The sequence below is a fragment of the Haemaphysalis longicornis genome, unplaced genomic scaffold (genome assembly GCF_048455015.1).
Source record: "Haemaphysalis longicornis isolate Haplotype H1 unplaced genomic scaffold, Haemaphysalis longicornis Haplotype H1 scaffold_13, whole genome shotgun sequence".
Taxonomy (NCBI): domain Eukaryota; kingdom Metazoa; phylum Arthropoda; class Arachnida; order Ixodida; family Ixodidae; genus Haemaphysalis; species Haemaphysalis longicornis.
This window is the reverse complement of record NW_027526233.1, coordinates 3,399,069-3,425,027: the sequence shown is the minus strand read 5'-3', so window position 1 is coordinate 3,425,027 and position 25,959 is coordinate 3,399,069. Positions and strand designations below refer to the sequence as shown.

At 48.2% G+C, this 25,959-nt stretch overlaps 1 non-coding gene across 1 annotated transcript; it reads right to left on the bottom strand.

The window, feature by feature from the left end:
• Positions 1 to 8,233: 8,233 nt before the first annotated feature.
• Positions 8,234 to 8,305, bottom strand: Trnat-ugu (transfer RNA threonine (anticodon UGU)). The gene has a single exon. It is a non-coding gene; the product is annotated as a tRNA-Thr (tRNA).
• Between the last annotated feature and the right edge of the window lie 17,654 nt (positions 8,306 to 25,959).

Below are 25,959 nucleotides of genomic sequence, written 5' to 3'. Positions count from 1 at the left end.
CTCCCGCCCCAGATGCAAGACTTGTAGGCACCTCCAAACAGACTGCGTTGTAAAAAGCACAGCCAGTAATTATGTCCACAAGATTAATTCAAGTTTTACGTGCACTTCATCCAACATTGTGTATATGTAGGAATGCTCAATGTGCCACAAACAGTATATAGGCGAAACGAGTCAACCTATGAGCCTACGGCTTAATGGTCACCGGGCAGATACTCTTAAAAAATCCTCCATAGCTGTAGCGCAGCATTTCAACCAACCAGGCCACAATTTTGATGACCTTAAGTTATATATACTTCAGTCAAATTTTAAGTCTCCTAGGGACAGGAAATACCGAGAATCCTACTTAATTCACAAATTCAACTGCATGGAACCTGCTGGAATTAATGCGTCTAAGGGCAACTTGGAATCCTTGCGATATTCACCGGGAATACAGCATTAGGCATTTTCGTGCATATACCTCATCCAAAGACTATGACCGTTCCCTCTGCTCTGTACGTGGTCACCTAATTTCTTTTTTTTTTCATTCCTTAGCGTCTAGCTTAATACTCGCCCTCATCCGTCCAACCTTGCTTTTTGAATTCAATTTTATTTATTTCTCTTTTTTTTACTCCGCGTGGTCTTGTGCCCCGTACGTCACTCTAACTTTATCTTTTCGTTTTTGAGTTTCAGGACAGGCCTGTTCTAGGAATGTTGCCGTGGGTGACACGTGCCATTTCAGTTGCCGGGTCATTGCTTTTTCTTTTGTGTGTGGGTTTATGTGGTTTCCCTCCCTGTTTTTTTTCTCCTTTTTTTTCTTTTTTCCTTGACCTAGTTAGTTTCCCCCTGTCTCTATCTTTTCTTTTGACCTGAGGCTTGCAGATAGTTTCTGATAAGGACCCCACCCTCACCACCTGGTCTGCTTCCGGTGGTTCTGTGATCCTTTCTGTATACCCGGCGGCGGGTCAATCAACACCCTCTCATCCTTTCTCTCCAAAACTTCCACGAATATCAACCACCAGCTGACTTCCGTGTGACCTACTTCGCGGCTTAAACTAGACAACCTTCTTGGCCCCTCAATCTCTCTCCAGAAATACTTCCAAACCAATCAGCTTGCTCAATTTCCCTTCCATCTTTCCCTCTCCTTTCAACTGGGTTCCTACCCCCTATATAAACCGTGCCTGCCAGGCGAGAGATTGCCCTGAGCAAAGAAAGTTCTGTTTGCTGAAACGTAGGCCACAATCATGCGTTTACCTTGTTCGAAATTTTTCTTCTCTTGTGTTCTCTACCATCTTCAAAGTTCTACTACTCCCTAAATATAGATATCTATATATATATATATATATATATATATATATATATATATATATATATATATATATATATATATATATACTCCACGACCTCCAGAATACCGGTTTGGTGCGATAACCACCACGATACCGGCGGGGCTGTTTCCCCACCACTTGCTTGGGTATTTATGTCAAGATATTTCTTGTTTCCTGCACTTGGGGGTGGTAGCCAGTGCCACTCGGACTACTCGGGGTGAAGGGGACCTTCTTTGTAACCCCCGGGCGATGACTCGAGCGTCTACGACATGTCGAGAGTGGTCGACTAGTGTTGAACCCTCGTAAGCTACCTTTGGCAACAAGACTGCCTGAACAGACCGGTATTCTGGAGGTCGTGGGTTCGGATCCTACCTGGCGGGCATTTTTTCCCCACTTTCTTTCTGACTCAAAAAATTCTTCATCTGTTTCTATGACCTACCGCGTACTTCCCTTTGCTTTCCGAGGTTTTCTTGACTGCCAACCCGCATTCTGTCTATATATATATATATATATATATATATAGATATATATATATATATATATAAGACAGAAATAAGAGTTGGCAGCCAAGAAGACCTCGGAAAGCAAAGGGGAGGATGTAGTAGCTCAAGATAAAGATTTTGGAAAATAAGAAAGTGGAGAAAAAAAATGCCTGCCAGGTGGGATCCGAACCCACGACCTCCAGAATACCGGTCTGGTGCGATAACCACTACGCTACCGGCGGGGCTACTTTGGCCTCCACTTTCTGGGGTATTTGTGTTCAGGTGTTTTTGTTACCTGCGCTTGGGGGTGGTAGCCAGCGCCACTCGGACTACTCGGGGTGAAGGGGACCTTCTTTTCAACCCCCGGGCCATGACTCGAGCGTCTACGACATGTCGAGAGTGGCCGACCAGCGTTGAACCCTCTTAAGCTCCCTATGGCACAAAGATTGCCAGAACAGAGGCCCTCGCTATGCATTAAGCGAATCAGAATAGGAAATGAGGGGCTCGTTGAAAATAAGACCGAAATAAGAGTTGGCAGCCAAGAAGACCTCGGAAAGCAAAGGTGAGGATGTTGTAGCTAAGGATAAAGAATTTGGAAAATAAGAAAGTGGGGAAAAAATGCCCGCCAGGTGGGATCCGAACCCCTGACCTCCAGAATACCTGTCTGGTGCGATAACCACTACGCTACCGGCGGGGCTACTTTAGCCTCCACTTTCTGGGGTATTTGTGTTCAGGTGTTTTTGTTACCTGCGCTTGGGAGTGGTAGCCAGCGCCACTCGGACTACTCGGGGTGAAGGGGACCTTCTTTTCAACCCCCGGGCCGTGACTAGAGCGTCTACGACATGTCGAGAGTGGTCGACCAGCGTTGAACCCTCTTAATCTCCCTATGGCACCAAGACTGCCAGAACAGAGGCTCTCGCTATGCATGTAGCGAATCAGAATAGGAAATGAGGGGCTCGTTGAAAATAAGACAGAAATAAGAGTTGGCAGCCAAGAAGACCTCGGAAAGCCAAGGGGAGGCTGTATATATATATAATATATATATATATATATATATATTGTAAAGCGTCATAGCAGACCCGACGATAGTCGATTGTGGTGGTTTATGCAGGGCATAGCTTAAGGCGACGGCCCGAGGGCAGCTCCAGCCTTACGAGCTCGTGGGCATGTACGTCCGAGTTGGACCTTCCTCGTCTTCACGATTGACCGAATTGCGCTTCGGCATCTACTATTGTGGTGCCACGTTAACTCTTCTTGTTACAATTTCCCCCCGTGCAAAAGGAGACATCCTGGCTACTGAAGGGCACGACGAAACTAGAGCGTCCTTGTAGTTTTTCAACCGATCCACGTGAACAATTTCACACCCTCGGCGGCGATCATCTGTAGTTTGTGCCACTGGTTCCACAAGGTAATTGACGGGCGAAGTCTGCTCAGTGACTCTGTATGGGCCATAGTACTTAGTGTTCAGTTTTGGGGAGTGACCGGGTGTTGAGCAGGGCACCCAAAGGCACACAAGGATGCCGGGATCAAAACTGTGATCTTTGACGCATTCGTCGTGACGATGCTTCTGGAGCTGCTGATCGGTCGATGTAAATGAACGGGCCATTCGACGGCATTCCTCGGCGCGGCGAGCATGGTCTGAAATCTGCGTAAATTCGGTTGCGTCGGGCTTGTAGGACAGTATCGTGTCGATTGTGCAGGACGGCTCTCGCCCATACAACATGAAAGCCAACGAGAATCTCGTGGCTGTCTGCGCTGGCGAATGTGACAATGGCGAATGTAAGCAAATGTGACAAACGGGGGTGCGAGGTCCCTCTTCGATTGGTTTGCAGACGCGTACACAGTTATGGGGGACTTCAATGCTAAATTAGGCAAGAATCAGGCTGGAGACAAGGCAGTTGGGAACTTTAGACTGGGCTGTAGAAATAGTAGGGGGGACCTACTAGTTGAGTTTGCAGAACGGAATAACCTACGCATATTGAATACTTTCTTCTGTAAACGGGGAGTCGGAAGTGGACCTGGAGGAGCCCGAATGGGGAGCATAAAAATGAGACATCATATTAGGTGATAACCCTGTGGTAGTGACCAACGTATGGTAAGATCTCGAATTAGGCTAGATTTGAGGAGGGACCGCAACAAGCTAGTACGAAAGAAGACGATAAATGAGCTAACAGTAAGACGTAAAGCAGAAGAATTCAGGATGGCGCTGCAGAACCGATATTCAGCTCTTATCGATGAAGCCGAGCTTACGACACAGGAAGCCAGCGACAACTTTCACGGAGGGTGCAGTAGAAGTCGGGGTCACTATGGCTAGACAGGATACTGGTAAACTTTCACATGACGCGAAAGATCTAATTAGGAAACGGCAAACCGTGACAATTTCTACCGCAGCTTACAGAATAGAACGAGCGGAGCTTTCGAAGGTAATAAGTGTAAGACAGCTGACATACGGAAGTATATTATCGAGAGGATCGAATACGCTTTAAAGAACGGAGGTAGCCTGAAAGCAGTGAACAGGCGTCTTGGCGCGGGGAAAAATCATATGTATGCACTTAAATATAAGCAAGGCAATGTCATCACAAATAGGGATAAAATAGCCACAGTGGCCGAGGATTTCTATAGGGACCTGTACAGTAGCCGGGACATCCAGGATAATGCCAAACGAGACAGTAGTTCAGAGGAGATAGACATCGCACCAGTAACGACCCAAGAAGTAAGAAGGCTTTGAAAGAAATTAAAGGGGGCAAAGCACCTGGTGAGGATCAGGTAACAGCAAACCTCTTGAAGGATGTCGGAGAAATTGTACTTGAAAAACTGGCAAACCTGTATACGCAATGCCTAATTACCGCAAGTGTCTCAGAATCTTGGAAGTATGCGAACATCATCCTAATCCATAAGAAAGGCGACATGAAGCACTTGAAAAACCACAGGCAGATCAGCGCACTGTCAGTCGTCTACAAAGTACTTACCTATGTAATCGCTAACAGAATTTCTGCAACCTTAGATTTCAGTCAACCCAAACAACAAGCAGGGTTTCGTAAAGGTTATTCAACAATGGACCATATTCACACGATCAATCAGGTGATAGAAAAGTGCGCTGAGTATACTGAACCCATAGATTATGAAAGCATTTGACTCGGTCGAAACCCTAGGAGTTATTCAGGCATTACGGAACCAGGGAGTAGATGAGAATTATGTAAGTATACTAGAGAATATCTACAGTGGGCCCACAGCTACCATCATGCTTCATAAGGAGAGCAGTAAAATACCTATAAGGAAGGGTGTCAGACAAGGAGACACAATCTCTCCAATGTTATTCACAGCATGTTTACAAGAAGTATTCAGAACGTTGGATTGGGAACAGGTGGGAGTAAGGGTTAATGGAGAATACCTCAGTAACCTCAGATTTGCTGATGACGCCTTGCTACATAACTCGGGGGACGAATTGCAAAGCATGCTTTCCGCACTGGACGAACAGAGTAGAATGTGGGCCTGAAAATTAATATCCAAAAAACTAAAGTAATGATCAATAACCTCGGGACAGCACAGCGGTTTGAGACAGGTGGCGAGGCAGTGAGAGTGGTAAGCGAATATATCTACTTAGGCCAGGTTGTGACCCCAGACCCCAAACATGAGGCATAGATAATTAGAAGGAGAAGAATGGGGTGGGGTGCATATGGGAGACATTCTCAGATAATGAATAGCAGCCTACCGTTGTCGCTGAAGAAGAAAGTGTATGACAGCTGCATCTTACCGGTACTCACCTACGGGGCAGAAACCTGGAGGCAAGCTAAGAGGGTTCAAATTAAATTGAGAACGACTCAGCGTGAAATGGAGCGTAAAATGATAGGGGTAACATTAAGGGACACGAAGAGCGCGGAGTGGGTCAGGGAACAAACACGTGTTAAGGACATATTAGTAGAGATTAAGAAAAAGAAATGGACATGGGCAGGGCATGTAATGCGAAGGCAAGATAACCGATGGTCATTAATGGTAACAGAGTGGATCATTAGAGAACGCAATCGTTGCACGTGGCGGCAGAAAGTTAGATGGGAAGATGAGATCAAGAAGTTTGCGGGGATAAATTGGTCACAGTTGGCCCAGGACCGAGGTAATGGAGAATAATGGGAGAGGCCTTTGACCTGCCGTTGGCGTAGACAGGTATGATGATGATGATGATTATGACATGGAGAGCATATCACCAAGGGTGCGATTGAAGCGTTCCGTGATCCCGTTTGTTTGTTGATGGTATTATGTTGTAGTCCGACGAACGACGTGGAACTCACAGAACAGTGCTTGAATAACGTCACACAATAAACGCCGTCCTCGGTCGCTTAGAAGCTCCTGCGGTGCCCTGTGTCAAAGAACTAAGAGGCGAAGCAGGAAAGAGGCTACGTCGCTAGCAATGGCGGCCAGAAGAGCATCGGTTTCGGCGTACCGAGTAAGGTTATTCACGGCGACAATAATCCTTCGGTTTCCGGCTGCAGTAGAGGGAAGTGGGTAGTACAGGTCGATGCCCACACGTTCGAAATACTTTTCTTGGCAAGGTTGCGGCTGCAAAGGACCTGCAAGGCCGGGCGGCGCTGATTTTCGCCGTTGGCATTCAGGGCAAGATTGTACGTACTTGCGCACAGAGCTATACATGCCGCTCCAGTAGTATCGTATGCAAAGACGCTCTTAGGTCTTTAGTACGCGAGCAGGACCGCAACTTAGATCAGTGTGAAAGGAGGTGCATATTTCGGTGCGCTAATGACGGGGTATGAACAGCAGCCACTTTCGGCCGTCCGAGCTGTAGTTGCAGGGGTAGAGTAGCTCATCAGGGATTGCAAACTGAGAAACCTGGCGGTGTAGGGCCCGAGATTCCCCGGCAGGCGATGCAGTGGAGAGCGTCCCAATGAGAGAGAAGCGATCCGCGAGTGCTTGTGTTGCTGGGATGATATATCATTGAGGAAAGGCAGGAAACTTCAGCAGGCACTGGTGAGCGTGAAAGGGCATCAGCGTCGGAGTGATTGCGGGTTGAACGGTAAATGACCCGCATGTCGCATTCTTGCAGTCGGAGAGCCCACCGACCAAGGCGTCCCTATTGATCCTTGAGGGAGGAAAGCCAACAGAGTGCATGATGCTTGGAGACGACATGGAGTGGGGACCGTGCAATTACGGGTGGAACTTTCCCAGTGCCCCAATTATCGCCGAGAACTCCTTCTCTGTTAGAGTAGTTCGACGCAGCTTTCATCAGCGTGCGGCTCGCGTATGCTACGACGCACTCGCCAAAACCGGGCTTTCTTTGGGCAAGCACGACACCAAGACCGATCCTACTAGCATGAGTGTGAACCTCGATGGGGGCGGACGGGTCGAAGTGCCACAGTATCGGAGGGGGTGCAAAAAGACACCGTAGCGTCACAAATGCTTCGTCGCAGGAGGGTGACAACGCAGATATGTCGCTGGCACTGCTGAAGAGCAGAGTAAAGGCGAAATTATGCTGGCGAAGTTGCGTACGACGCGTCTAAAATAGGAACAAAGACCGATAAAGCTCAGAAGCGCCTTCATAGTGATCGGCATCGGAAATTCGGCCATGGTATCATCTGAGAGAATCCCGTCCTTCGAAACGACTTGCCCCAGCATCGCCACTCTGCGCGCATCAAAGTGACACTTGAGATTAAGCTGCAGACCAGGTCTTGCAAGTAAGGTCAAAATTTGCTGCTGGCGGGCGAGGTGCGTTTTGAAGTCCGAAAAGAAAACAACGACATCATCCAGATAGGAAAGAGACGTCTTCCACTTTAGTCCGCTCAAAATACCATCCATCCGCTCAAAATACCGGCTCGTTGGGGAAATACAGAAAGATAGGTCGGCAGTCTACAATGGCAAAGGAGGCATAGGGGTGTGGTTAGGCTCTTTTCTTTTTTACTACGGTTAATTAAGTAAACATTTTTTTTAATATACAGAAGAAAGAAAGAAAGAAAAACACGCGCCCAGAGTGGGGACCGAACCCACGCCTTTCGATTACATGTCGAATGCCTTAACAATTCGGCTATCTGGGCGACTGTGTTCTCCTTCACTTTCTGGGCTATTTATATTTACTAGAAGTGTATCTGACGCTTGAGGGTGGTAGCCACCGCCACTCTGACTACACGGGGAGAAGGGGACCTTCTTTTCAACCCCCAGGGCGTGACTCGAACGTCTACAGCCTGTCACGAGCGGGTTACTGGCGGGAAGGCCTCTTATGCTACCTAGGCATCAAGGCTGCCAGAACCGAGACCATCGCTAGGCTTTCGCAGAATAATATAGTAAGGAAATGAGGGGCTCGTTCAGGAAATACAGAAAGATAGGTCGGCAGTCTACAATGCCAAAGGAGGCATAGGGGTGTGGTTAGGCTCTTTTCTTTTTTACTACGGTTAATTAAGTAAACATTTTTTTAATATACAGAAGAGAGAAAGAAAGAAAAACACGCGCCCAGAGTGGGGATCGAACCCACGCCTTTTGATTACATGTCGAATGCCTTACCAATTCGGCTATCTGGGCAACTGTGTTCTCCTTCACTTTCTGGGCTATTTATATTTACTAGAAGTGTATCTGACGCTTGAGGGTGGTAGCCAGCGCCACTCTGACTACACGGGGAGAAGGGGACCTTCTTGTCAACCCCCGGGGCGTGACTTGAACGTCTACAGCCTGTCATGAGCGGGTAACTGGCGGGAAGCCCTCTTATGCTACCTAGGCATCAAGGCTGCCAGAACCGAGACCCTCGCTAGGCTTTCGCAGAATAATATAGTAAGGAAATGAGGGGCTCGTTGAGGAAATACAGAAAGATAGGTCAGCAGTCTACAACGCCAAAGGAGGCATAGGGGTGTGGTTAGGCTCTTTTCTTTTTCACTACGGGTATTGAAGTAAACATTTTTTTTAAATATACAGAAGAAAGACAGAAAAACACGCGCCCAGATTATATATCTATATATAAATATATATATATATATATATATATATATATATATATATATATATATATATATATATATATATATATATATATTTAACACAGAAATCAGGGTAGGCAGTCTAGAAAACCTCGGAAAGCAAAGGGGATGATGCGGTAGGTCATTCAAACAGATAAAGCATTTGGAAAGAAACAAAGAAAGTGGAGAAACAGTGCCGGCCAGGTGGGACCCGAACCCACGACCTCCAGAATACCGGTCTGGTGCGATATATATATATATATATATATATATATATATATATATATATATATATATATATATATATATATATAGGGCCTGCGGTCAGGGGTACGCCATACCCCACTCTTCTGGGTGTTACATTCATCTGGGAGGGCACGTAGCGAGGTCTTAAATTTACCTTCGGCTGCTGCGAGACGGAGACGATTGCGGGCGGAGAGCATTATGCAGGGTTGGTCAAGGTAGCCGCCTTTCGAAATGCTTAGCTCCTGTCGCGCCATGTCTGCTCACTTCGATGTCGCCACAGGTTGGCTGAGTTCTTCTCTGATAATTTCGGTGATGGACGCCGAAGAAGATGACCCATTCCACAGTTGAAGGCGGTGGAGCCCCTCTCAGGCTATTTTCTTCACGATCTCGCGAAGCCCAGGGTTTTCGAGTTGAGCTACCTTTGACACGGTGCCTCCTTCGCGGTGGTACTGCTGGGCCCTTTTTGGAAGGGCTCTCTCCATCGACGTACCCAGGTTAATAAATTCTGAAACGTTTAATGACGGCCTCCTTACTAGACCGGCAAAGATTTCTTCTTTGACTCCTCGCATGAGGTCCCGCACCTTCTTGTCCTGAGCCATGGCGGGTCTGCCCACCTGAACAGGCGAGGCATCTCTTCGGCGTAAATCGTGACGCTTTCATTAGGTCGCTGACTCCTTGCTTGACGCGCAGCTTCCGCCGTTTCTTTGCAGTCACCGCTCAAGTAAACCGCGAGTACCCGCCGGTCGACACTCCTCCCAGGACGTCATTGTGGCCTCGTGATTCTAGAACCATGTTCATCCGCCTTCCTCCAGAGCATATTACACATTACGTAGCTTGCGCTTCTCATTTAATTCGTTGAATGCGGCGACTCGCTCGGACCGGTCCAGCCAGTCCTCGACACCTTCAATGCTCAGACCATAGAAGATCTTCGGCGTACGTGGCTGACGAAGCACGTACTGAAGGGAAGTGGTAGAGGAGGAGGTGCGTTCACGACGCCGGAGTTTCGCCCCGTCATCTTCGGATTTCGTTCAGCCAAGGGCCTGCACTCTGCAGGCAATCTATGTAGGTGCCGCTGATCCGCTAGTGAACTGGTGTAATTTCGATACCTGGCGGCCTTGTAGTCTCCGTCCTGGTAGGACCGGGTATCATGTACCCCTCAACTCCACCACTTGTAAGGGCGAAAGTAAGCGCTGGGGTTTGTAGCAATGGGAAAAAAGCACTTTATTTAGAAGGCGAACATGTGCCCGTAAGTCCCCTGTCACCACTAGCTACAGCGTCCACAAAGCAACTCCTTCGTTTTTCTCTCCGCCTTTTTCTCAGCTGCTCACTTCAACATCCTAACTTCGAATATTGGGTGTGGGCCGCTGGCTCTGTCCGGCAATGACGATAATAATTCCATGGCAATATATACATTAACAGCATATCTACAAGAGGGCTGTTCAACCTTTCTGTGAGCCCATTTGTCTTTGGGTGGTATGGAGTCGAGGTTATGTGAACAATCTCACATTCGTTTAGCAGCACCTCCACAACGTCAGAGAGAAATACCCGGCCTCTGTCACTGAGCAGCTGTCTGGGCGCAGCGTGTCGTAGGACGAAACTACGGAGTAGAAGAATGGCGACGTCGCGTGCTATTGCGGTGGCCAGGGCGGTTCTTTCGGCGTATCGAGTCAGGTGAGCAACCGCGACGATGATCCAACGGTTTCCAGATTGTGTACTTAGAAGGGTACCGTAGAGGTTTTTTTATTTTTTTTTATCAATACTGTAAGCCTTGGTCCGGCCTATACAGGAAGTAGGGACATAATGCATATTACACAGATAGGTACAAAAAGCAAACTGACGTTAAAGAGAACACAACAATCAACCAGCCTTTGCCAAAGCACATAAAAAGAAATGGAAACGCAAGAACGCTCTCCCCTGTGTTTTTAGTTTGACATATAATACTAAACGAAGCAACCGCAAAGGCGGTGTAGATAAATAAGCCTCTTCTAATACAAATAATGCAGTAAAACACTTGCCATCCTATGCAATACGGGATAGGATAAAATAAGGTGTAAAACAGAGCAAACATGCATGCGCAAAGAAAAGGTAACAACTCAATTGCAATGTAATTTTGTTGAGGTTTGGAACAAAATCAAGATGAAGAAAATCTTATTAGCCGAAAGCCTTCGCTGTTCCAAAGACGGAGGGAACCCCCATTCCGCGTTCCTAGCAAAGCTATGTGGCGTTGATAACATCGAATGGTAATCCATTCCACGTTTCAATGGCCAGGGGAAAAAAGAATACTTGAATGTATTTGTACGACTGCCAAATGGTCTGAAAGATTTGTCATGATTGGTCCTTGTTGAGTGTCGGTGAGGAGGTTTAAGGTATCTATTTTGTTTATGTTTATAGCTTCCCGATACAAAATATACATGAACTTCATAGCGGCAACACTTCGACGTGACGACAAGGTAGGAAGGAGCAACGAAGTTACACTGTCGTGTCTAGAATATTTCTACATTGTGTCTAGAATGTCGCAAATCTAACTGAACCCGATCGAAATGCTGTTCTGGGCATGGTAGCGGCCGAAACTCTCCAGTGGGGTGCCTTCATGGGGTCTTGCGACGCTGGCAGTCAGTGCACGACCGAATGTACTTCGCGATGAACGTGTACCTTACTCGCCAGTAGTCGCGTATGAGTAGGTGCTGATGTGTTTAGTGTTTCAGCATGGCCGCACTGGGCGTCAGCATGAGAGAATGCGCATATCTCTGAGCGCAGGTTACGCGGTATGACTAGCAACTATTTGCGGCCTTCTACGGAATAGTTACGCCGGTATAGGAGCTACTCTCGAATGGCGAAATGGGCTGCTTGGCACCGTTGTGTGCGATATTCGGAAGACCTTGTATGGTCTGCAAGAAAGTCTAGTACTCAGACTATCCATGGGTCCTCCCGCTGCCCGGTCACCATGTCGTCAGGTTGTAGCGACGACACGACGCTATTCGAGACCAGCGCTGACGTTGTGGCTTCCGGGGGTAATGGCGAGCGAGAAAGTGCGTCTGCGCCGGTGTGCCTTCTTCCTGAGCGGTAAACAACACGATCATCGCACTCTTGCAGCCGATGGATCTTTCAATGATGCCAACCAGCATAAAGCATGGTGGTCCGTGACTACTTCGAATGGGCGGCCATACAGGTAGGGTCGGAATTTACCAATCGCCCAAACAATTGCAAGGCACTCTTTTTATGTGACGGAGTAGTCGTACTCCGCTTTTGTCAGAGCGCGACTTCTGTACGCCATGACATACTCGTCAAAACCTGCCTTGCGTTGAGCCAGGACAGCGCCGCGACTGGCACCACTGGCGTCCGTGTGAAGTTCAGTGGTGCGGTAGGATCAAAATGGCGCAATATCGGCAGCGACGCCAGAAGCCTTCGTAAGTTCTATAACGCTCTCTCGGAAGCCGTTGACCAGTTTAAAACTTCTTTGGCGTCACCGATCAACTGCGTCCACGGTGCGATGATAGACGCAAAGTTTCGGACATATCGGCGAAAGTAGGAGCAAAGCCCAATGAAGCTCCGAAGCTCGTTCATTGTGCTCGTTTTAGGGAACTCGTTGACTGCACGCACCATGGCTGGGTCTCGTAGTATGCCGTCTTTACATACGACATAACCTAATCCAGTAAGTCTGCGGGTACCAAACGGACCTTCCTGAGGTTTATTTGCAGGTCAGCCGAAGTAAGGCACGTAAGGACTTGGTCAAGTCGCTGGAGGTGGGTTGTAAAGTCGGGTGAAAACACGACAACGTCGTCCAAGTAGTATAAACCGATACATATCAGCTCACGTGGAACATTCTCCGTCGTTCGCTCGAATGTCGCTGGCGCATTACACAGTCCAAAGGGCACAGCGCTGAATTCGTACAGTCCGTCCAGGGTCACAAACACCGTGATCTCTCCGTCAGCCTCAGCCATAGATACTTACCAGTAACCCGAGGGCAAATTTAAAGAAGAAAAGAACTCGGCACGTCGCAAGCAGTCTAGCGCGTCATCTATTCGAGGTTGTTGATAGACGTCCTTTCGTGTAATCTTACTGAGGCGGCGATACTGGACGAAAAACCTAATTGACCCATCCTTCTTGGTGACAAGCACGCTGGATGACCCCAGAGGCTCGTGGAGGGTCGAATAACGTCCGGGTTCAGCATATCGGCTACATGCTGCTCGAAAACGCGGCTTTTTTGGGTGACACAGGATACGGTCGCTGGCGCAGTGTTGCATGTTTGGTGGTGTCAACACAGTTGACAGACAGTTGACGTGCGCTCCAGGGATGTTTTGTGGCAGTCGAATGATGTACGAAATCATTGTAAAAAAACCAGGAGCTGGTCTTTCACTGCAACGCAGTATATGGCTACCACTCCCCACCCCCCAGTATTTATTTTGGTGCCATAAATTTACTCGGCGCAGCTCCGGGGCTCCTCCTCACCACCGCTGGGCACCTCTTTCACAACAATTTTCCTCCTCTCCTCCACTGATGCCGCTTTGGCAAGTTTGGCAGTCGGCTGCCAGCGGTGGTGTGGGATCATCAAATGATTGCGTAAAATAAGCAGATGCACGGATAGACGTACAAAAATGCGCTTACGATTATTGAAATGTGTGCGCAGCACGAGCTGCGGACTTCTCGGTCAGGGCGCATTTCTGCTGCGCCTCAGCAAGTGTCGCGTGATCAGCGAACGTGCGGCGGCGTGCGCTACTCTGCTGCTACCTCGCCGTGCGGCACCGCCGACGGCCAGAATGTTGCAAATCACGTTTGAATCTCTCGGCAATTGTCACGTGGTTCGTATTAGCCGCGCATAAGGGAGCAGCGAGCATGCTGTTCCCTATCGTGTTAGAACCTCCGGCGCAAACGTCACGTCGTTTCAATTAGGGGTGAATGGTACAGCGTCTGGGGAGGTGTCAGGGAGAGGGCGCTCCTTGATGGCGACACATGAAACGTGTGAGGGAAGGGCAATGTGCGAGATTACCGACGCGAAACCCGTATCGTGATTGATGGACGTGAAAAATGACATGTCACGCAGTTCGGCAGGCTGAGACATGAAATGAAGTCATTCTTTAAAGTTACTACGACAGTTGCTACAACAGACAAACAGTCATTAAGCATACCGCAATCCTGAACAACCTGAGCTAACTAAACGCAGGTGTGAAAACACAACTACGTGATGGATTTTCTTTCTAACCGCACAGCGACCATACAGCTCGGGGGAGCATCCCTCGAGAACATACAACTAGGAAGTAGGGCACGCTGCAGGGATCGGTCTTATCCCCTACCCTTTTCAACATCGCCATGATAGGGCTCCTCGAGAAACTAAATAAAATAAAGGACCTACGTTACACCATATACGCAAACGACTTCAGGTTATGGATCCGTGGCAGCGATGGGCACATTGAGGGAGTCCTCCAAAAGGCCGTATGCGATATAGCAAAATATCTAGAGCCAATAGGGCTAAAATGCTCTGCTGAAAAATCGGGGCGCTGTGCATTGTTCCAAACAGTTTTAGGAAGGCATCTCGAAACGATTATGACATAATGCTGGGAACCAGCGGAAGGCCGATACCCCCAGTAGAACGCATCAGGGTACTCGGACTATGCGTCCAGACAAATGGCAAAAACACAGAGATAATTACGAAACTAGACAACAGTATAGAGCAAATATCTAGGTTGGTAAAACGCATTTCCAACAAACACGGTCGGATGAAGGAAGCAAACCTCCTCAGGGTGTTTCAGGCCTTTGGCGTAAGCCGGATTCTGTTTGTTGCCTCGTACCTGAAACTCACCAAGGCAGAGAAAAGAAAGTCAGACATTATCATACGAAAAGGAAGGTGCCCCTTCGCAGAAGGTGCCCCTTGGCTCATTTATGTTCACTCGCCTACAAAAGCTGCCCAGTTTGTGAGGTACGGTAAACACTACTCCTACACCAGCGTCAACCCTTACCTTTTTCAACATGTCCAAAACTCCATGCACATAGGGAACAACAGTGATTTTCGCCGGCCTGTCCTTCAACGATCCAGCTTCGCAGCATTTGCGGAATTACCATAGAACACTTCAGCAAAGTCACATAGCAAGGTCGGTGGGAAGCCTGCCGACAAAAGCCTCACAACCTGCGGATCAAAACTGGCGTCTACTTAATGCGGGCAAGATCTCTTAAGGGAGCCCCTTAATGCAGCTAAGGTAACGCTCCGTTTCACGATTTTAGAATGGGCGGATGAGAAGGGAAGAAGGTTTTTCCTTAACTGGGCGCATACCTTCAACAAACATAGCATGTCCCTAAATGCAAGAGGAGATCCAAAAACTGCAGCTCATTGTCAAAGAATGTTCCCTTGAGCGCGCGAGACTAGCTAGGGTGGTCTCGAAAATGTCCGTGATGCGCTGCACATGCTCGTCCACGTCACCAGTCACGCACTCGAAAAGCACCAAGAAGTCATCCACGTAGCAGAAAACGCGCACGGTTTTGGATCCACGAAGCATAACCTCCAGTTGCCGGTCGTGTAGCGCCAGCAAAAGGTCGCTAAGGATAGGTGCCAAGCAGGACCCTATGCATACACCTTTCCTCTGAACGAAGAATTCGCTGTTGAACTCCACAAGAGAAGAGCGCAGGTAGAGGCCCAACAGCTCCAAGAAGGTGTTGGTGTCCACACCACTGGCATTCTGGAAGCGGACGGATCCATAGTGGTCTATTCCCTCAGAAACGACCTCCACGAGCTCAGAGTTCGGCAAAGAATTATAGAGGTCCTTAATGTCTAGGGAGAACCCATACACATGAGCGGGGCACTGCCGTTGGAGGTAGTCAGAAACTTCCGTAGGGCTCCTGAGAAGGAATGGGTCGTCGATTTTCAGCTTGGAAAGCGACGTCTGCAAGAACGTGCCAAGAATGAGTTGCCGAGAGCCCCTTTCGGACACGATGACGCGGAATGGCGTGCCTATCTTGTGCGACATGGCCGTGAAGAAGGCTATAGGCTAAGCCCATCAGCCTTCTTTACCGAGCTTGCAAGGTTTCTCAGTGGTTCGACGTGACACGCTTTGAGAGCCTCTCTTCTGGCTTTTCTGGGGTCAATTTGAGCTGGGCAATAATTTTCCTGGACTGCCGATAGCGCCTTCTTGTTGTACAACCCCGAGGAAATAACAACGAAGCCACCCTCTTTGTCGGACTGGACAAGTTTGAGGTCAGCATCCCGGAGTGCATTGCCGATTCTCGAGGTCTTTATACGCGGAGTTCCCTCACACTTTCCGAATCAGCCCTTGAAGCTGTGGCCCTGACAAGCCCCAGCATTTCTGACATGTCCATTTTGGGGTGTACGCAAAACTTGGGACCCAAATGAAACACCTTTTCTACACTTGCCGGCACAGCGGGATCTCCCAGAAAAGTCACGGTGTTTCCCGGGGGAGGTGGTCTCGACGGCTTGGGCAATCTTGAGAGAATGCTCCGCCAGAGGAACTCGGACACTTGCGATGCTGTTTGAATTTCCTGCTGGAACCAGTGATAGTGCCGCCCACGGGGACACTCCAGAACACACGCGGCAAGAAGGCGGTCTTTCAGAAGACGGATTTGCCTCCAGGCGTCAGACCGCAGGTAGCGGAACAGCTGCACTGCTAGCCGACGTGACGGTGGGAAAGGGCCTACCAGGAGGCTGAGCGCTGGTGGGACGTACCCATGCTTGATGGAGTAGGGCAAGAGACTCGCCTTGCAGAAGGCAGCAGCAAGAAGGCTGGAACATGTGGTGGGGCTTTGAAGAACACATTAAAGGAAAAGGCCCGTAGTACGTGTAATGAACTGTGTTAGAACGGTGGTTTGGGCTAGTTGGTGCATACTAAAATTCAAAACAGCGCAAAAAGAGGGCACAAGAGAACGACGACCCAAGGCGCTGACTAACAGCTGGATGCTTTATTGAGTGGCTTGTGAAATATACCCAGAAAAGAACGCCAGAAGGAACACGATAAAAAAGAAGGAAGCATGGAACATAGCACACCAAATACAAGATCGATAGACGTGCATCAATTCAATGGCAGCAACGCTGATATGAGACGTGGCCAGAGGCGCGAGGCAAGGAAGACATCCTGAACAGTCAAGCTTATTATGAATCCAGATAGCGGATTTTCTTATTTAGTATTTCAATGGACGGCTTACTCAGAATTGCCGCCTGCCTTGTGAATGAGGTAGGCTTCATAGATCTCATGCTCACGCTGACTTTTATACGCTCTTGCAACACGGGTATCATTGAATCTGGGCGAGCAGCCGTGGTCGTGACAATGTGTGACAAGATTGCTGCCGGTACCCGTTTTTAGTGTTTGCATGCTCGCGCAGACGATCGTTCAGACAGCGCCCGGTCTGAACGATATATGTCTTCCCGCAAGACAAGAGAACTTCATACACAACGGAGAACCTACATTCTACATACAGTTTTATGTGGCCTATTTCGCAGAAGGTGCCCCTTCGCTCATTTATGTTCACTCGCCTACAAATGCCACCCAGTTATTGAGGTGGGGAAAACACTACTCCCACACCAGCGCGACCCGCTACCTTTTTGAACATGTGCGAAACTCCATGCACATAGGGAACAACAGCTATTTTCGCCGACCTGTCCTTCAACAATTCAGCTTCGCTGCATTTCCGAAATTGCCCTAGCAACACTTCAGCTTAGTCACGTAGCAAGGCTGGTGGGAAGCCTGCGGACAAGAGTCTCACAACCTGCGAATCAAAACTGGCCTCTACTTCATGCGGGCAAGATCTCTTAAGGGAGCCAATAATACAGCTAAGGCAATGCTCCGTTTCACGATTTTGGAATGGGCGGACGGGAACAGAAGGTTTTTCCTGGAATGGGGCGCATACCTTCAACAAACATGGCTTGGCCTGAAATGCAAGGGGAGGTCCTAAAAACGAATTGTCCAAAGCTTATTGTCCTGGAATCGCACCAGACCGGTATTCTGGAGGTCGTGGGTTCGGATCCCACCTGACGGGCATTTTTTCTCCACATTCTTTCCAAATTCTTTATCTGTTTCAATGACCTACCATATTCCTTGCCTTACTTTCCGAGGTTTTCTTGACTGCCAAACTTTATTTCTGTCTTATTTTAAACGAGCCCCCAATTTCCTATTCTGATTCGCCACATGCATAGCGAGGGCGTCTGTTCTGGCAGTCTTGGTGCAATAATAACGCTGGTCGACCGCTCTTGAAATGTCGTAGACACTCGAGTCACGGCCCGGGGGTTAAAAAGAAGGTCCCCTTCACCCCGAAAAGTTGGAGTGGCGCTGGCTACCACCCCCAAGCTCAGGAAAGAATTACATTGACATAAATACCCCAGAAAGTGGAGGGGAAAAATAGCCCCACCGTTAGCGTAGTGGTTATCGCACCAGACCGGTATTCTGGAAGTCGTGGGTTCGGATCCCACCTGGCCGGCATTTTTTCTCCACTTTCTTTCTTTCCAAATTCTTTTTCTGTTTCAATGACCTTCCATATCCCCCCCTTTGCTTTCCGAGGTTTTCTTGACTGCGAACCCTTATTGCTATCTTATTTCAAGGAGCGTCTTATTTTGCAACTTGTGTTGTTCAAGTTATATTTTTATTCTTGCTATTTCTTGTTTATACTTTTGTATACTTTTTTTGCGTGCGTGTGGCTTACAGTTGAGGCGCGAGCTGTGACACAATGCCCGCGAATAAAAGGGCAGACATTACAGAAATCTATATATGTGGTAGCTAAAAATGCGTCGCAGGAAACAGACACAAACTGCTTATCTATACCCATCAGTGTATCTCGAAAAGTGACAATTTTTTGCCGCTATTTGGACTCCCAGATCACTATCGCAAAAATAGTGCGCCAAAGAGATAATTTTTTTTCTCAGTTTTATCTCTGCTGCGACAATCGTGACTTCAAGCTCACGCTCAACTACTCATTAGTCCCAGCGAAAATAATATACGCATCTGATTGAGTGTAACACTTTATTAAATGACAGGCCATGGGGCCCTGGGGGAGCAAGGATGAGGGGAAAAGGGGAAGGTCACAACTCGCACAATGAACACAGTTGCAGTCTTGCGGTCCTAATTGCAAAATGAACAGATTAAAGTCAGTCAGTGGCAGCAAAACGCACAGTTCACACTTTAATGTACAGTTCAGACTGTAGACAATGCAGTTCACACTGAAAACAGTGCACGCTGCAGACAGTTCACATTGTAGACCGAAAGGGGAAGTCGGCCAGGCTGCTACCCCAATTTGTAGAGTCCGTTTTCAATGGGCGTACTCGGTAATTGCTGCTAGTGCGGTGGGATCGTCACGGACCCGACTAACATGTTCCTGTTCAGTCGCAGGGGCGGGACCTAGAGTTAAAGCTGGTGGCGATTACGGTCGAATAATGGACAGAGCCAAATTAAGTCGTAACGATTTGGTGTGCCCTTTCGATTTTATTGGGGGCATCAGCGCCATTCGGATCCTGCTGGAGCTGTCTATTTATAAATAACGTATGTTATGCAGCAAAATCTGTGTGTGCATGAAGCACAAATTTTTAAAAATAACTAATCGACATTGGCAACAGTGTGAGTGGTAGCACGCATGACTACTGATATCAAACTGCGCCCTGGTGGCTTCAGTGAAGAGACTGTGGTCAATAGCCCTGTACAAAAGACATATATCAAACTCCTCGAGAACTTCAGTAGCTGTACAATCCAACTATTACTTAGCCCTTGGTTGGTATATATTTTCGATATTGTTTCCCTAAATGGTTATGACCAGCAGTGCAAATTATGCAGCATTATGTAAATTATGTAAAATTATGTAAAACGTGTACGTTTGAGCTGGTGTCTGTCTTATCAACGTATCATCCTTGCAAGAACGATTCACACCTTCCATTGCTGTTAACAAAAGTCAATGTTTTTCTTAGTGGCACTGTTCCTCATAAAGAATTAATGGAATGAAGTTAATGTTAACGAAACTCAATATAATAGTGGTTCTGAAAGTGCCAAAATGTAGTAGCTCATGCAGCTGTAATATTTCGCAAGGGTGGGACCGTTTGTAAATGTAGTCATGGGTAATTGGCTGCCTTTCTTGTAATCCATACCTGCAGCACCGAATCGTGTTTTGAGCTGTGCATATAGTGAAAGAGCACCCAACTCAATTGCATACCCTTCTGTGTGTTTTAGAATGAGCTTTCAATGAGAGTGTTTGGTTTCCGGAACGTGTATAATTGCCACATGCGCGTGAAAGCGTCCATCCGCGCGCGCGCACTTCGAGCAATGAGCCGAGCGCTTATCTAGGAACAGGATCGGAGGTCAGCGTCAACTTGGAGGCGCGCAAGAAGAGCGCGGAGAGATCAGGGGCTCTGGTACAAAAGTTTAACTTCTACCACACGTGCGTCAGCTTCCCCAGCGCCGCAGGCCAGCCCCGCCCACGGAGCGAAACCATCGGCCGCCCGCAAAGGAGCCTAAACGAGGGGAGGGGGAAAAAAGAAAAAATCCACCTCGCATGAAGTCGCGCACATAGAGGAAGTGAAGTCACGGTGCTGCGTCCAAGGAGGTTAAAAAAATTGCAATTTTTTTAACCTCATTGGCTGCGCCGCTGCTTAGGGGGTGTGGTCGGCCTGGGCCCCTACGGGATATGGTTTGGCAATACGCCGCCGGGTCGGTACTCCACATCGCGACGTCCGGTATTGTACCGTCGGGTGTGGATTACTTGCTCTGTGCGGATTCTAAAGCTGGCCAGCCGGCGAGCCTCTTCAGCTCTCTGGGTCAGGTTTTCGATATGGTCGTTCGTTATTGAACCGTTTTCAATAGGCAGCATTGTGTCTAGCGCCGTAGGGATCTCGCGACCGTACACAAGTTCAAACGGAGTGAAGCGAGTAAAGGAAAGTTTGACATCCACCTAAATGCAGCCATACGGCTACAAAGGAAAGCTATACAGCTTTCTCGGAAACTTCGCAGTTGAAGAAAAATTCGTCCTGGTCCAGGATTCGAACCCGGGACCACTGCTTAACCGGAGAGTCGCTTACCAACTGAGCTAACCAGGAGGCTAGCCATTAGTAGCGCGAAAGCGAATTGATCAACAACTCGAAGTTAAGGACAGGAGTTAATCAACCTGATTTTAGAGGAAATCCCCAAGGTGGAGTAAGTTTCTGTAAAGGAAAGTTTGACATCCACCTAAATGCAGCCTTTTTTTGTAGCTTTACGGCTACAAAGCCTTCTTTTGTAGCTTTGTAGCCGTATGGCTGCATTTAGGTGGATGTCAAACTTTCCTTTACAGAAACTTACTCCACCTTGGGGATTTCCCCTAAAATCAGGTTGAGTGAAGCGAGTAGTTTCCTGCAAAGCCGTACTGGAAGTGAAGGTGGTGTAGGGAAGAATTTCGTCCCAGTTATTATGGTGAAGGTCAATGTACGTAGACAGCATATCTGTCAATGTTCGGTTTAGTCGCTCCGTCAAGCCGTTTGTTTGGGGATGGTATGCGGTACTTTTCCGATGAGCGCTGTGCGTCAACCGGAGGACGTCCTGCACAAAGTCTGCGGTGAATGCTGGGCCGTGGTCTGTTTAAATAAAAGCAGGTGTGCCACGGCGGAGAATGATGTGGAGAAAAAATTTGTTCATCTCTGCAGCAGTTGCACGTGGAAACGTTGTCGTCTCAGCGTACGGCGTCAAATAATGCGTAGCCACCATAATCCACTTGTTCCCCGATGACGACCTCGGGAATGGGCCAAGTAGGTCCATCGCAATTTGGCGAAACCGTGCGTCCGGGGGTCTAGCGGATGTAGCAGTCCTGCGGGTTAGACCGTTGGTGCCTTGCGTCGCTGGCAGTCACAGCAGGCCCTCACATACTGCTGCACTGATGTTAGTAGTTTTGGCCAGTAGTATTTGTGATTGATTCATGCAAACGTGCGGCTGACTCCTAGGTGCCCAGCTGTTGGTTCGTCATAACAGGCCTGTAAAATTTCAGTTCGTAATGCTGACGGAATGACGAGGAGAAACTTCTTGCTATGATCGTGATTCCTTTTGTACAGTAGGTCGTCTAGTAGGCAGTAAGAATTTAGTCCCCGAAGAAAGCGCTTGGATCCTTGGTAACGTTTCCGCGAAGGTATTCAATGAGTGGTCGCAATTCTGCGTCGGCCAATTGGTGTGCTGCCATATCCGCAGTATGAACGACTCCGATGAACGGATATTCCTCGTCGGCGTCGGACGATCCGGCCGGGAGCGGTGCTCGGGACAAGCAGTCAGCGTCACAGTGTTTCCTGCCCGATTTGTACACGACTGTGATGTCGTATTCTTGTAGCCGTAAGCTCCATCGAGCAAGCCGTCCGGACGGGTCTTTGAGGTTTGCCTTGCCAGCAGAGGGAATGGTGGTCGCTAACAGCACGGAACGGCCTACCGTAGAAGTAACACCGTGAGTCGGCCTAGTTGGAATCTATCCATGGCTTTACCGATGCGCAAACAAACGAGGACAAAGAAAGAACCAACACGGACAAGCGCACTCTAACAACTGAACTTTTATTGAAGAAAAACGAAAGACCTATATACCTACAAACCTGCGCACCATCATCCCAAAATAGTTTTTACATCACGCATGGCACACCCATCAATCACATGTCGGAATCATACATTACAAGATAGCATCTCTATTTTTTTGTCCAATAAGGCCACAGAAGGGTGACTAACACACTTGGTTTTATGCTTTGATACGTGAAATGCTTCAACAATCTCTCTGGAAGTTTGATTGTGATGAGTAAACAAAACCACTGTTTTATCGAACAAGGGTGTGCAACCACATTCTTTACAATGTGTGGCCCAGTGCGTGAAAGGCCTTCCTTTCAAGCTCGACGCATGTTCCATTAATCTTAGTTCCATTAATCATTATTCATTAACCATTAATAATTAATGTTCCATTAATCATTAATTAGTGGCAGAAGGAGAACAAGCAGAAGACCGCCCTAAAATTTCGGTAATCCCTTATGCACATGGTCTTTCCCACCGACTAAAGAAGGTGGCCCAGAACTTTGAAGTGAAAGTTGTGTTCTCAGCTAAAAACAAAATCAGTAGTGTGTGTTCTGGTGTAAAAAGAAAAATTGAGGGTAAGAATGAAGTAATGAAAGTCTGCACTATCGCCCACAAGCGTCCGTTTGTTGAGTGTACTAAGAATGTTGTCTACCAGATACCATTGGATAAATGTGAGCGCGTGTATATAGGTCAAACTGGAAGGTGCCTTAATATAAGACTAATGGAACATGCGTCGAGCTTGAAAGGAAGGCCTTTCACGCACTTGGCCACACATTGTAAAGAATGTGGTTGCACACCCTTGTTCGATAAAACAGTGGTTTTGTTTACTCATCACAATCAAACTTCCAGAGAGATTGTTGAAGCATTTCACATATCAAAGCATAAAACCAAGTGTGTTAGTCACCCTTCTGTGGCCTTATTGGACAAAGAAATAGAGATGCTATCTTGTAATGTATGATTCCGACATGTGATTGATGGGTGTGCCATGCGTGATGTAAAAACTATTTTGGGATGATGGTGCGCAGGTTTGTAGGTATATAGGTCTTTCGTTTTTCTTCAATAAAATTTCAGTTGTTAGAGTGCGCTTGTCCGTGTTGGTTCTTTCTTCGTCCTCGTTTGTTTGCGCATCGGTAAAGCCATACCGTAGAAGTACTGGCGGAACTTGCTGATAGCCCACACTACTGCTAGAGAATCTTTCTCAGTCGCGGAATAGATACTTTCCGCTTTGGAAAGAGAGCGTCCAGCGTATGCTATCAATTTCTTACACCATTCTGCCGCTGTACAAGGATGGCACCGATGCCAACATTGCTGGCGTCAGTACGAATTTCGGTGTCCGAAGCGTCGTCGAAGTTCGCCAGTACGGGTGCAGTTCGCAAGCGCTCATGAAGGGCGTCAAACGCATTATGCTGTTCTTCACTCCATTCGAAGGCTACGCTATCTTTTATAAGTCGCGTGAGGGGCTCCGCTTTGTGAGAAAAGCCTTCCACAAAGCGTCTGTAGTATGCGCAAGGTCCCAAGAAGCGTCCGACAGCCTTCTTAGCACTGGGTCGAGGAACGAGGCTACAGCAGTCGTTTTTTCGTTGTCTGGTCGAACGCCATTAGCACTCACAACACGGCCCAGAAATTTAAGCTCTTGGAAACCCAGGTGACATTTCTCCGGCTTGATAATTAACTGCGCTGCACGAATGGCTTCCAGTACACTTCTCAGGCAGGCCAAATGCTCTGCGAACGTGCTAGAAAACACAACCACGTCATCCAAATACACGAGGCACGTCTGCCATTTGAGTCCAGCCAGACCAGAGCATAGGCCGAAGGGAAGGACCTTGAATTTGTACAGGCCATCCGGTGTCACGAACGCCGTCTTCTCGCGATCACGCTCGTCGTCTTCGATTATCCAATAGCCAGATTTCAGATCCAATGAAGAAAAAAATTTAGCATCATTCAGACTAAAAACAGCGCATGGACGAGGACGGAAGAAATGACAAACTAGAGCGCTAGAGTGACTAAAGTGACAAACCGCGCTCTAGTGTGTCACTTCTTCCGTCCTCGTCCCTGCGTTGTTTTTAGTGTGAATAATGTGTACCCAACTAGCCAAACGTCAAGCCTTAGTAATATAGCATCACACAGGCGGTCTAATGTGTCATAAATTCTGGGCAGGGGATAAACGTCTCGCTTTGTAACACTGTTCAATCTGTGGTAATCAACGCACAAACGGAGGGTGTTGTCTTTTTCCCTTACTAGCACGACAGGTGAGTCCCATGCGCTTCCCGACGGTTGGATAACATCATCTGCCAGCATCTCTTCCAGTTGCGTCTTGATTGACTCCCGCTCTTTAGGCCACACCCTGTACGGGTGCTACAGTACAGGCCTAGCGGACTCATCCGTAATTATTCGGTGCTTCGCGGCCGGCGTACGGCGCACTTTAATTGTCGTGGCAAAGCAATCGGAGAATTCGAGCACAAGGCGTATTAAAGCACCCTTCTCTGTGGTCGAGTTTCTGGTGGATGTCCACGGGTATGTGAATGTCAGCTCTCGGCGACTCATCCGAAGTTGTCCCCAATGTGGTTAAATGGATCACTTCGGCGACTTCCTCGATGAATGCAACGGTCGCACCTTTCGCGAGGTGGCGACGCTCATTGGTGAAGTTGGTAAGCAAGACGGGTGTGCACCTATTCTGAAGGTGTACAAATCTTCTTCTATACAGATGCCCTTGTCCAGTAGCAACCGGATATTCGCTTCGGCTATACCTTCGTAATCGACGAATGCGTCACGTCTAACGTCGACAACTACGCTTGTGCGGGCGGAAAGCGTCACGTCGTCGTCGACAATCCAAAGGGTCCTGTCATGCCGGTTGGTGATGCTTCCGGCTATAGTTTTCTTTGCGGAGAAGGTGATTGTGGACTTTGGTAAGTCAACAACGGCCCCATACGAGTTGAGAAAGTTCATACCAAGTATCAAATCCCTCGAACAATCGAGAAGTATTACGAAGGTGCCGATGTACGTGCAGCCACGGATCTCGACCCGCGCAGTCCATATACCGGCAGGTGTAATTAGATGAACCCCAGCTGTGCGAATTTGTACGCCTGTCCAGGGGGTGATAACCTCCTTAGGTGAAATCGCTAGGCCCTTGCTAATAACGGAGTAACCTGCACCCGTGTCGGCCAACGCAGTCGTAGTAAAGTCGTCGATTCGTGCAAGTAAGTCGCAGGAAGCCGTTAGGGTGCTGCAGATTTTGTTGTCACTGGGCGTCTCGCCGTTGGTATCCGGTCGCTCCCGTCGTCGTCGTCGCAATGGAGGATCTTTGAGCGATTCGTCATCAGCGGCCTGAAGTCAGAGGTCGCTGAAGTCAGGGGTCGCTGACTTCAGTTTCCCTGGCTTTCAGGCTTCCGCAATAGCCGGTTGGTGGAGTTGGGCGCGAAGCGAGGACTGAAAGAGCGGCGTCGGTTTGGGGATAGTGAACGGGACTCAGAGCGTCGGTGGGGGAACATGTCGTGAC